Here is a 12401-nt window from a genome sequence, read left to right on the forward strand (position 1 = left end):
GAATCTAAATTTTTCTCTTTAAAATCTAGAATGACTACACCATAATTTAGTCATCCATTCCCTTACAAAAGAAAAATATTTATAATTAATTTTAATTAAAACAATGATGCATTATGCAACTTACCTACATTTTAGGTAGGATAGATTTCTAATAGTTAAAATAATTCTGGATCTACAACCCACAGAATGGGAGAAAATATTTGCAAATGAAGCAACTGACAAGGGATTAATCTCCAAAATATACAAACAGCTCATGCAGCTCAATATGAAAAAAAACAAACAACCCAATCAAAAGATGGGCAGAAGTTCTAGATAGACATTTCACCAAACAAGACATACAGATGGCCAAAAAGCACATGAAAAGATGCTCAACATCACTAATTACTAGAGAAATGCAGATCAAAACTACAATGAGGTATCCTTACACTGGTCAGAATGGCCATCATCAAAATATCTACAAACAATAAATGCTGGAGAGGGTATGGAGGAAAGGGAACCTTCCTACACTGTTGGTGGGCATGTAAATTGGTACAGCCACTATGGAGAACAGTATGGAGATTCCTTAAAAAAGTAAATATAGAACTACCATATGATCCAGCAATCCCACTCCTGGGCATATATCCACAGAAAACCATAATTCAAAAAGATACATGCACCCCAATGTTCACTGCAGCACTATTTAGAATAGCCAAGACATGGAAGCAACCTAAATACCCATCAACAGAGGAGTAAATAAAGAAGATATGGTACATATATACAATGGGATATTACTCAGCCATAAAAAAGAACAAAATAATGTTATTTGCAGCAACATGGATGGACCTAGAGATTGTCATACTGAGTGAAGTCAGACAGAAAAAGACAAATATCATATGATATTGCTTATATGTGGAATCTAAAAAAAATGGTACAAATGAACTTATTTACAAAACAGAAATAGAGTTAACAGATGTAGAAAACAAACTTATGGTTACTAGGGGGGGAAAGGAGTGGGGGAGGGATAAATTGGGAAGTTGGGACTGACATATACACACTACTATATATAAAATAGGTAACTAATAAGGACCTATTGTATAGCACAGTGAACTCTACTCAATACTCCATAATGATCTATATGTGAAAAGTATCTAAAGAAGAGTGGATATATGTATATGTATAACTGATTCATTTTACTGTACACCTGAAACTAACATAACATTGTAAATCAACTATCCTCCAATAAAAAGTTTAAAAACTTTTTATACTCATATGCAAAAAAAATTACCAAAAAATTATAGCAATTTACACTCCCAGGAATCTGCTTGATAATGCCCATTTCCTCATAACTTGTTAAAACTAGATATCAGTTTTTTATATTAATTTTTTTCTAAACTCAAGGGTGAAAGTGGTATCATAATATTTATTTAATTTGCAATTATTTGAAGTTCAGGTTTTTTGAGCTGGCTACAGTGTTTCTAATACTTATAGTCTGGTTGACTGGTGTATCACATTTACATATGCCACTCTGTAAATCTTGAATTCATACCTTCACTCATTTGATGATTATTAGTGGATAAGAAAGAGGAAGGTTACTTAGGAGAAAGAGACAATATGTAGAAAGCTATTTGCATAAGCCAGGACAAAAGTGTTTTGGACAAAGGGAATGGGAATGGAGTAAAGGTAACAAATAAAAAAGGGATCTAGGAGGCAGAATGCATAAAAGTTACTGAAGAATTGTTGATCTGTTTACAGGAGACACGATGGAAAATGATGGCAACCCAAATTTAGAGTGGCCGAAGGAAATATGACTAGGCTGTTACCGTAACTTACAAGACAGCATCTGCCACTGCTGCATTTAGATGGCAAACATATCTTCATTTTCCTTCAGTGAGAATAATTAAGAGGTAAGAAACTAAACTGCAATCTCATGACTTAATATTTTAAAATATTATCTTGCTAAAATGATAAAAAAGGAACAATTCAGAAGAATTAGTGATGATTCTATATAAGTAATAATCTTTTTTATTTATTTATTTTTTTGTGGTACGCGGGCCTCTCACTGTTGTGGCCTCTCCCGTTGCGGAGCACAGGCTCCGGACGTGCAGGCTCAGTGGCCGTGGCTCACGGGCCTAGCCGCTCCGCGGCATGTGGGATCTTCCAGGACCGGGGCGTGAACCCGTGTCCCCTGCATCGGCAGGCGGACTCTCAACCACTGCGCCACCAGGGAAGCTCAATAATCTTATTTTAATAGCACTTAAATTGTAGCTGAGGAAGACACAAGAATCCTCGAAACTTTAAATCCAGTTAATGACAAAAACAGACATTACATACAATGCAAACTGATGCCTAAAATTCAGTCCAGTACATGACATGCTCTCAATGATTTCTCATACTTAGAAATGTTACACTTTGCTTTACCTCTCATTAAATCCTTGGTATTGTTTTTAAAAACCTTACCATTTTCTATGAAAACTGGCTGGATGAATAAAAAGCGTTAAAATTGCATATGCCTCATGCACTGAGGAGAAAACTCCCAGTTCGGGCTTTTCTCACAGATATGTCTAAGCTGACCTCTGCTCCAAGCAGGTAAACTGTCAGAGGGAGAAGGAAGTTTTAGTTCAAAGAAGACCCTGTTGTGTGAATATAACTTTTGTTTTTGAATTTACATTCAGTAAAATTCACTTTTTTGCTATACAGTTCTGCAAGTTCTGACATATACATAGAGTCATGTAAACATCTCCATGATGCAGATACAAAACAGGTCCTTATTCCCTTGTGTAATACTTTTGTAGTAAAAACTTACCCCTACCCCAATTCCTGGCAACAATCTGTTCTCTATCCCTACAGTTTCATCTTTTCTATAATGACATGTAAGTGAAATCATACAATATATAAACTATTCATTCCGGCTCCTATAGCTTAGATTTATGTATTTGAGATCCATCCATGTTGTTCCGTGTATCAATAGTTTGATCCTTTTTATTACTGAGCAGTATTCCATTGTATGCTTGTGGCACAGTTTATTCACCCCCACTTGAGAGACATTTGGGTTGTTTCCAGTTTGGGACTACTATGAATAAAGCTGCAATAAATATGCATGTACAGATTTCTGTATGAACATAAGTTTTCATTTCTCTGGCGGGGGGGGAACATCCAGGTGTCAGATTGTTGGGTCATATGTTAACTGCATGTTTAACTTTACAACAAACGTCCAATATGTTCTCCAGACTGGCTGTACTACCGTTTTGTATTTCTACCAGTAATATAGGAGAGTTCCAGTAGCATTGGGTCCTTGCCAATACTTACCATTGTCAGTTTTGTTTGTTTTTAGGATATAAGGTTTTCAGATGTCTTATCTCAAATATTCCTCTCTTCCTTTTGATAATATATCTTAGCAGAGTGAAAATGTGCTCTCAAATGTATGACATGACTTTGACCACTAAAAGCAAACCAAAGAATTTTCTCCAGAAATTCCCTTTCAAGATAAAACATTTGAAAATAAAAGCAGAATAAATAGATGAAAACGGTGGGATCAATGCACTGGTAAGAAGGCAGATTGAATACAAGTGTCTAGTTGCCCCTTTCCTCACCCCACTAACCATGAAAATCATGAGCAAGGTAACACTTTCTGCTCTAATTATTAGTATTAATGTTTCTAGTACTTCCACCAAAAACATCATTCAGAAAATAGAACAAAGTAAAAGTTATAAATATTTTAGAAATAAAGAAGCAAGATTGTAGTTATTTGCACACAATATGATTATCTCTCTGAAAAACCCAATAGATTCAAATGTAAATCTATTAGAGAAAACAAGAGTTCAGTATGGTAAACTGTTTGGGAAAAAATTACAAAACTAATAGCTTTCCTGTATTCTGACAGTAAACCAATGAATAACATTGTGGAACAAAATGATAACCCAAAGGAGCAGCAAAAAGCTCATAAAAAACCAACAAAATCACAGCCTCTACATAAAAATGCTAAAACCATATTTTGGAACTTTATAACCTTGGAAAAACATCAGGCAAACATGATAACCACTACACTATGGAAACACGTTATAAGCTTGTAAAAATAAAAGGCAATATTTACTCTTGGATTGAGGCGATCAAGTAGTAAATTTCAGATCCGTATATTTTTCTATTTAAATCGCTATGGAATATAATTTGGAATTTAACAAAGAAGGTCTAAAGTTGATATTTACTCTTTTATAATATTTTACAATTCATAATGTCTACTAGGAAAATGCTCCTTCTTATTACTGTGCTTGGAAGCATATCCCTGCCTATTCTTAAAAAAAAAAAAGACAATAAGAAGAGTAGAAAATGACTTGTCTTGCCAGACATCAAAGTTTACTACCTAGTGACATTATTTGAAACAAAATGGTATTGGGATGACATAACAGAATAGAATAAGGTCTTTAAATAAACCTAAGGATATATGGGAGTTTATACATGCTAAATGTGACATCTCAAATCAACAAAGAAAAATAAATTTATTCAATAAATGATATTGATGGAAAAAAAGGAGTCATGTAGTAACAAACCAAAAATATTGCTTCTGTTGTAATTATCAAAACAACCTATAAGTGGTTCCAAGTTTTAAATATAAAATAAATCGTAAAAGCACTAGAAAAATTTAGGTTATAATTTTTATAGATGGTTTGAGAGACTCATTGCTAAATATGAAAAATATTAAAATCAGAAATAACATCGTAACTGATAAATTGGACTAAATAGAAATGTTAAAATACGTAGCTAAAACAACAAATACATATATATACAAATAAACACACATATATAAAATATAGCTAACAAACTAGGAAAACTTGCAGTGCATACATGAAAAAACAAGGTTTATCTCTAAGACAAATATAAATGTTATTATTTTAGTAAATATGGCAAGATACAAAAGAAGAAATACAAGTGGGGAATAAATACATTAAAAAGTAAAAGACACCAGTTGTAATTAAAAAAATTTTTTTTCTCCTATAAGAATGACAGAGAAAAACCACAAACATGGACGAGGTGAAGATGGCGGAAGAGTAAGACGCAGAGATCACCTTCCTCCCCACAGATACACCAGAAATACATCTACACGTGGAACAACTCCTACAGAACACCTACTGAACGCTGGCAGAAGACCTCAGACCTCCCAAAAGGCAAGAAACCCACCACGTACCTGGGTAGGGCAAAAGCAAAAAAAGAATAAACAGAGACAAAAGGATAAGGACGGGACCTGCAGCAGTCGGAGGGAGCCGTGAAGGAGGAAAGTTTTCCACACACTAGGAAGCCCCTTCGCGGGCGGAGACTGCAGGTGGCGGAGGAGAGCACAGCAACAGGGGTGCGGAGAGCAAAGCGGAGAGATTCCCACACAGAGGATCAGGGCCGACCGGCACTCACCAGGCCGAGAGGCTTGTCTGCTCACTCGCCGGGGTGGGTGGGGCTGGGAGTTGAGGCTCGGGCTTCGGTCGGAGCGCAGGGAGAGGACCGGGGCTGGCGGCGTGAACACAGCCTGCAGGGGGTTAGTGCGCCACGACTAGCCAGGAGGGAGTCTGGGGCAAAGTCTGGACCTGCCGAAGAGGCAAGAGATTTTTTCTTCCCTCTTTGTTTCCTGGTGCTCGGGGGGAGGAGATTAAGAGCGCTGCTTAAAGGAGCTCCAGAGACGGGCATGAGACACTAAGGCTACTGCTGCCGCCAACAATAAGCCTGTGTGCGAGCACAGGTCACTATCCACACCTCCCTTCCAGGGAGCCTGCGCAGCCCACCACTGCACAGCTTCCCCTGGGAGAACGCACGGTGCGCCTCACCCTGGTGCAACGTCACGCTGCCCTCTGCCGCCGCAGGCTCGCCCTGCACTCCGTGCCCCTCCCTCCCCCCGCCTGAGTGAGCCAGAGCCCCCGAATCAGCGGCTCCTTTAACCCCGTCCTGTCTGAGCGAAGAACAGACACCCTCTGCGACCTACACGCAGAGGCGGGGCCAAATCCAAAGCTGAGCCCCTGGGAGCTGTGAGAACAAAGAAGAGAAAGGGAAATCTCTCCCAGCAACCTCAGAAGCAGTGGATTAAAGCTCCACAATCAACTTGATGTACCCTGCATCTATGGGTGGAATACATGAATAGACAACGAATTATCCCAAATTGAGAAGGAGAACTTTGAGAGCAAGATTTATGATTTTTTTCCCTTTTTCTTCTTTTTGTGAGAACTTTGAGAGCAAGATTTATGATTTTTTTCCCCTTTTCTTCTTTTTGTGAGTGTGTATGTGTATGTTTCTGTGAGAGATTTTGTCTGTATAGCTTTGTCCACTATTTGTCCTAGGGTTCTATCCGTCCTAGGGTTCTATCCGTCCATTTTTTAAAAAATTTTTTTCTTAATAATTATTTTTTAATTTAATAACTTTATTATATTTTACTTTATTTTATTTTACTTTATCTTCTTTCTTTCTTTCTTTCTTTCTTCCTTCCTTCCCTCCTCCCACCGTCCCTCCCTCCCTCCTTTCTTTCTTTCTTTCCTTTCCTTCTTTCCTTCTTTTCTTTTCTTTCTTCCTTCCTTCTTTCCTTCCTTCCTCCTTTCCTTCCTTCCTCTTTCTTTCTTTTTCTTTTTCTTTCTTTCTTTCTTCCTACTTCTACTAATTCTTTCCCTCTTTTAATCTGAGCCGTGTGGATGAAAGGCTCTTGGTGCTGCAGCCAGGAGTTAGTGCTGTGCCTCTGACATGGGAGAGCCAACTTAAGGACACTGGTCAACAAGAGACCTCCCAGCTCCACGTAATATCAAATGGTGAAAATCTCCCAGAGATCTCCATCTCAACACCAGCACCCAGCTTCACTCAACGACCAGCAAGCTACAGTGCTGGACACCCTATACCAAACAACTAGCAAAACAGGAACACAACCCCACCCATTAGCAGAGAGGCTGCCTAAAATCATAATAAGTCCACAAACACCCCAAAACACACCACCAGACGTGGACCTGCCCACCAGAAAGACAAGATCCAGCCTCATCCACCAGAACACAGGCACTAGTCCCCTCCACCAGGAAGCCTACACAACCCACTGAACCAACCTTAGCCACTGGGGACAGACACCTAACACAACGGGAACTACGAACCTGCAGCCTGCAAAAAGGAGACCCCAAACACAGTAAGATAAGCAAAATGAGAAGACAGAAAAACAAACAGCAGATGAAGGAGCAAGATAAAAACCCACCAGACCTAACAAATGAAGAGGAAATAGGCAGTCTACCTGAAAAAGAATTCAGAATAATGATAGTAAAGATGATCCAAAATCTTGGAAATAGAATAGGCAAAATGCAAGAAACATTTAACAAGGACCTAGAAGAACTAAAGATGAAACAAACAATGATGAACAACACAATAAATGAAATTAAAAATACTCTAGATGGGATCAATAGCAGAATAACTGAGACAGAAGAATGGATAAGTGACCTGGAAGATAAAATAGTGGAAATAACTACTGCAGAGCAGAATAAAGAAAAAAGAATGAAAAGAACTGAGGACAGTCTCAGAGACCTCTGGGACATTAAACACACCAACATTCAAATTATAGGGGCTCCAGAAGAAGAAGAGAAAAAGAAAGGGACTGAGAAAATATCTGAAGAGATTATAGTCGAAAACTTCCCTAATATGGGAAAGGAAATACTTGATCAAGTCCAGGAAGCACAGAGAGTCCCATACAGGATAAATCCAAGGAGAAATACGCCAAGACACATATTAATCAAACTGTCAAAAATTAAATACGGTACTTCCCAGAACTTCTGCTGCAGTGTCCTTGTCCCCACGGTGAGCCACAGCCACCGCCCATCTCTACAGGAGACCCTCTAACAGTAGCAGGGGGACCTTGAAGATGGCGGAAGAGTAAGACGCGGAGATCGCCTTCCTCCCCACGGATACACCAGAAGTACATCTACACGTGGAACAACTCCTACAGAACACCTACTGAAGTCTGGCAGAAGACCTCAGACCTCCCAAAAGGCAAGAAACTCCCCACGTACCTGGGTAGGGCAAAAGAAAAAAAGAAAAAACAGAGACAAAAGAATAAGGACGGCACCTGCGCCAGTGGGAGGGAGCTGTGAAGGAGGAAAAGTTTCCACACACTAGGAAGCCCCTCCGCGGGCGGAGACTGCGGGAGGCGGAGGGGGGGGCTTCGGGACCGAGGAGTAGTGCACAGCGACGGGTGCGGAGGGCAAAGCGGGGAGATTCCCGCACAGAGGATCGGTGCCGACCGGCACTCACCAGCCCGAGAGGCTTGTCTGCTCACCCGCCCGGGCGGGCGGGGCTGCGAGCTGAAGCTCGGGTTTCGGTTTTGGACGGAGCGCAGGGAGAGGACTGGGGTTGGCGGCTTGAACATAGCCTGAAGGGGTTAGTGCACCACGACTAGCCGGGAGGGAGTTCGGGGAAAAGCCTGCACCTGCCGAAGAGGCAAGAGACTTTTTCTTCCCTCTTTGTTTCCTGGTGCGCGAGGAGAGGGGTTTAAGAGCGCTGCTTAAAGGAACTCCAGAGACGGGCGCGAGCCGCGGCTAAAAGCGCGAACCCCAGAGACGGGCGCGAGCCGCGGTTAAAAGCGCGAACCCCAGAGACGGGCGCGAGCCGCGGCTAAAAGCGCGGACCCCAGAGACGGGCGGGAGACGCTAAGGCTGCTGCTGCCGCCACCAAGGGGCCTGTGTGCGAGCACAGGTCACTCTCCACACCCCTCTTCCGCGGAGCCTGTGCAGCCCGCCACTGCCAGGTTCCCGGGAACCAGGGACAACTTCCCCGGGAGAACGCACGGCGGGCCTCAGGCTGGTGCAACGTCACGCCGGCCTCTGCCGCAACGTCACGCCGCCTCTGACGCCGCAGGCCCGCCCTGCACGCAGTGCCCCTCCTTCCCCCCCCTCACCCCCGGCCTGAGTGAGCCTGAGCCCCCGAATCAGCGGCCCCTTTAACCCTTTCCTGTCTGAGCAAAAAACAGACGCCCTCCAGCGACCTACACGCAGAGGCAGGGCCAAATCCAAAGCTGAGCTCCTGTGAGCTGTGAGAACAAAGAAGAGAAAGGGAAATCTTTCCCAGCAGCCTCAGAAGCAGCGGATTAAAGCTCCACAATCAATTTGATATACCCTGCATCTGTGGAATACCTGAATAGACAAGGAATGATCCCAAATTGAAGAGGTGGAATTTAGGAGCGAGATCTATGATTTTTTTTCCCTTTTCCTCTTTTTGTGAATGTGTACGTGTATGCTTATGTGTGAGATCTTGTCTGTATACTCTTGCTTCCACCATTTGTCCTAGGGCTCTATCCGTCCATGGTTTTTAAAAAAAAATTTTTTTTCTCAATAATTAATTTTAATTGTAATAACTTTATTATACTTTACCGTCGTTCCTTCTTTCTTTCTTTCTTTCTTTCCGTCCTTCCCTCCTTTAGACAACGAATCACCCCAAATTGAGGAGGTGGTCTCTGAGAGCAAGATTTATGATTTTTCCCCCTTTACCTCTTTTTGTGAAGGTGTATGTGTATGCTTCTGTGTAAGATTTTCTCTGTATAGCTTTGCTTCCAACATTTGTCCTAAGGTTCTATCCGTCCCTCTTTTTTTTTTTTCTAAATATTTTTTAATTCAATAACTATATTATACTTTATTTTATTTTTACTGTATCTTCTTTCTTTCTGTCTTTTTTCCTTCTTTCCCTCCTTCCTTCCTTCCTTCCTCCCTCCCTCCTTTCTTTCCTTCTTTGCTTCTTTCTTCCTTCCTTCCTTTCCTCCTTTCCTTCTTTCTTTCCTCATACTTCTACTAATTCTCTCTACTTTTTCTCCCTTTTATTCTGAGCCGTGTGGATGAAAGGCTCTTGGTGCTCCAGCCAGGAGTCAGGGCTCTGCCTCTGAAGTAGGAGAGCCAACTTCAGGACACTGGTCAACAAGAGACCTCCCAGCTCCACATAATATTAAACGGTGGAAATCTCCCAGTGACCTCCATCTTAACACCAGCACCCAGCTTCACTCAACGACCAGCAAGCCACAGTGCTAGACAACCTATGCCAAACAACTAGCAAAACAGGAACACAACCCCACCCATTAGCAGAGAGGCTGCCTAAAATCATAATAAGGCCACAGACACCCCAAAACACACCACCAGACGTGAACCTGCCCACTAGAGAGACAAGATCCAGCCTCATCCACCACAACACAGGCACTAGTCCCCTCCACCAGGAAGCCTACACAACCCACTGAAACAACCTTAGCCACTGGAGACAGACATCAAAAACAACGGGAACTACGAACGTGCAGCCTGCAAAAAGGAGACCCCCAAACACAGTAAGATAAGCAAAATGAGAAGGCAGAAAAACACACAGCAGATGAAGGAGCAAGATAAAAATGCACCAGACCTAACAAATGAAGAGGAAATAGGCAGTCTACCTGAAAAAGAATTCAGAATAATGATAGTAAGGATGATCCGAAATCTTGGAAGTAGAATGGACAAAATGCAAGAAGCAGTTAACAAGGACCTAGAAGAAATAAAGATGAAACAAGCAATGATGAACAACGCAATAAATGAAATTAAAAGTACTCTAGATGGGATCAATAACAGAATAACTGAGGCAGAAGAACGGATAAGTGACCTGGAAGATAAAATAGTGGAAATAACTACTGCAGAGCAGAATAAAGAAAAAAGAATGAAAAGAACTGAGGACAGTCTCAGAGACCTCTGGGACAACATTAAACGCACCAACATTCGAATTATAGGGGTTCCAGAAGAAGAAGAGAAAAAGAAAGGGACTGAGAAAATATTTGAAGAGATTATAGTTGAAAACTTCCCTAATATGGGAAAGGAAATAGTTAATCAAGTCCAGGAAGCACAGAGAGTCCCATACAGGATAAATACAAGGAGAAATACGCCAAGACACATATTAATCAAACTGTCAAAAATTAAATACAAAGAAAGCATATTAAAAGCAGCAAGGGAAAAACAGCAAATAACACACAAGGGAATCCCCATAAGGTTAACAGCTGACCTCTCAGCAGAAACCCTACAAGCCAGAAGGGAGTGGCAGGACATACTGAAAGTGATGAAGGAGAAAAACCTGCAACCAAGGCTACTCTACCCAGCAAGGATCTCATTCAGATTTGATGGAGAAATTAAAACCTTTACAGACAAGCAAAAGCTGAGAGAGTTTAGCACCACCAAACCAGCTTTACACCAAATGCTAAAGGAACTTCTCTAGACAAGGAACACAAGAGAAGGAAAAGACCTATAATAACGAACCCAAAACAATATAGAAAATGGGAATAGGAACATACATATCGATAATTACCTTAAATGTAAATGGACTAAATGCTCCCACCAAAAGACACAGATTGGCTGAATGGATACAAAAACAAGACCCTTATATATGCTGTCTACAAGAGACCCACTTCAGACCTAGAGACACATACAGACTGAAAATAAGGGGATGGAAAAAGATATTCCATGCAAATGGAAACCAAAAGAAAGCTGGAGTAGCAATTCTCATATCAGACAAAATAGACTTTAAAATAAGGACTATTACAAGAGACAAAGAAGGACACTACATAATGATCAAGGGATCAATCCAAGAAGAAGATATAACAATTGTAAATATTTATGCACCCAACATAGGAGCACCTCAATACATAAGGCAAATACTAACAGCCATAAAACAGGAGATTGACAGTAACACATTCATAGTAGGGGACTTTAACACCCCACTTTCACCCATGGACAGATCATCCAAAATGAAAATAAATAAGGAAACACAAGCTTTAAATGATACATTAAACAAGATGGACTTAATTGATATTTATAGGACACTCCATCCAAAAACAACAGAATACACATTTTTCTCAAGTGCTCATGGAACATTCTCCAGGATAGATCATATCTTGGGTCACAAATCAAGCCTTGGTAAATTTAAGAAAATTGAAATTGTATCAAGTATCTTTTCTGACCACAACGCCATGAGACTAGATATCAATTACAGGAAAAGATCTGTAAAAAATACAAACACATGGAAGCTAAACAATACACTACTTAATAATGAAGTGATCACTGAAGAAATCAAAGAGGAAATAAAAAAATACCTAGAAACAAATGACAATGGAGACACAACGACCCAAAACCTATGGGATGCAGCAAAAGCAGTTCTAAGGGGGAAGTTTATAGCAATACAAGCCCACCTTAAGAAGCAGGAAACATCTCGAATAAACAACCTAACCTTGCACCTCAAGCAATTAGAGAAAGAAGAACAAAAAAACCCCAAAGCTAGCAGAAGGAAAGAAATCATAAAAATCAGATCAGAAATAAATGAAAAAGAAATGAAGGAAACGATAGCAAAGATCAATAAAACTAAAAGCTGGTTCTTTGAGAAGATAAACAAAATAGATAAACCACTAGCCAGACTCATCAAGAAAAAAAGGGAGAAGA

Source organism: Delphinapterus leucas, chromosome X (assembly GCF_059928025.1).
Source record: "Delphinapterus leucas isolate spDelLeu-1000000601 "Yukka" chromosome X, BTC_Dleu_Yukka2, whole genome shotgun sequence".
Taxonomy (NCBI): Eukaryota; Metazoa; Chordata; class Mammalia; order Artiodactyla; family Monodontidae; genus Delphinapterus; species Delphinapterus leucas.